We start from the raw sequence: 1,547 nt of genomic DNA on the forward strand, positions 1-1,547 counted from the left end.
GCTGGATCGAATGGTATTTCTATTTTTAGCTCTCTGAGGTATCTCCAAATTCTTTTCCACAGAGGTTGCACTAATTTGCCTCTATACTCTTAAGGGGTATCAGTCTGTAGCTTTCTCATCTCATGATTTTTTTAAAAATGTGGTTTTAGTATCAGGGTAATACTGGCCTTATAGAATGAGTGGGGAAGTGTTTACGCCACTTCTATTTTTCAGAAGAGGTGGTTAAGAATAGGTGACATTCCTCTTTAAATGTTTGATAGAGGCTGGTCTGGAAGTTAGTGAGTTATCTCAATTGATTGCTCACGGTCAAAGATCAAACTTCTTATTCTATTCTTTCCCCTCTTCTCACTACTGCACCTGACTGTCTTGAATGAATGAATGAATGAATGTTTGATAGAATTCACTGGTGAAGTTGTCTGGTCCTAGGTTCTTATTTGTTGGAAATTTTGTGGTTACTGATTCAATCTCTGCTTATTATAAGTTGATTCAAATTTTCTATTTCTTCATTAGCAATTTTGGAAGATTATGTGTTCTTACGGATTTGTCCATTTTATTTAGGTTTCTAAATTGTTGATATACAACTTTTCATAATATTCCCTTATCCTTTTTATTGCTGCAAGATTGGTAACAATGTCTACCACTTTTATTCCTAATTTTAGTAATTTGAGTCTTTCCTTTTTTTCCTCATTAGTCTATGTCTTAGTCCATTTGTTCTTCTATAACAAAATACCACAGACTGGATAATTTATAAACAACAGAAATTTATTTCTTGTGGTTTTGGAAGCTGGGAAGTCCAAGATCAAGGTACCAGCAGGATTGGTGTCTGGTGAGGGCTGCTCTCTGTTTCCAAGAAGGCACCTTGTCCCTGCATCATTAGAGGAAAGGAATGGTGTGTTCTCACATGGTAGAAGGAAAGGAAGGGCAAGAGAGTGCTACCTGCAACCTTGAACCCTTTTATAAGCATGCTAATCCCATTTATGAGAGTGGAGCTCTCATGACTTATTTCCCAAAGGCCATACTTCTTAATACTGTTGCATTGAAGATTAATTTTCAACACGAATTTTGGAGGGGACACCATTATTCAAGCCATAGCAGTCTATATATATAAATGTTTGTCAATTTTGTTGATATTTTCAAAGAAACAATTTTTGGTTTTATTGATTCTCTCTATTGCTTTTCTATTCTCGATTTCCTTTTTCTGTGATATAGTCTTTATTATTTTCTTTCTTCTTGCTTACTTTGGGCTTAGTTAGTTTACTCTTTTGTTGTCTAGTTTATAATGGCATAAAAGTAGGTTTTGAAATTTTTAATTTTTGAGATTTTTTTCTTTTTTAATGTGTGCATTTATGACTATAAATTTCTCACTGAGCACTGCTTTCATTGCATTCCATAAGTTTTGGTATGTTTTGCTTTCATTTTCATTCACCATAAAGTATTTCTAATTTTCCTGTGAGTTCCTTGACCCATTGGTTATTTAATCATGTGCTGTTTAATTTCTACATATTTGTTAATTCCTAGTTTTTGTTCTGTTATTAATTTTTTTTTTT

The 1,547-nt window shown here is 33.4% G+C and overlaps 1 pseudogene; it reads right to left on the reverse strand.

Annotated features, from left to right (window-relative positions):
- The window catches only part of LOC105826159, a 10,185-nt pseudogene that overhangs the window by 866 nt on the left and 7,772 nt on the right, over positions 1-1,547 (reverse strand).

This window comes from Propithecus coquereli, unplaced genomic scaffold, assembly GCF_000956105.1.
Source record: "Propithecus coquereli isolate 6110/MARCELLA unplaced genomic scaffold, Pcoq_1.0 Scaffold86, whole genome shotgun sequence".
Lineage (NCBI taxonomy): Eukaryota > Metazoa > Chordata > Mammalia > Primates > Indriidae > Propithecus > Propithecus coquereli.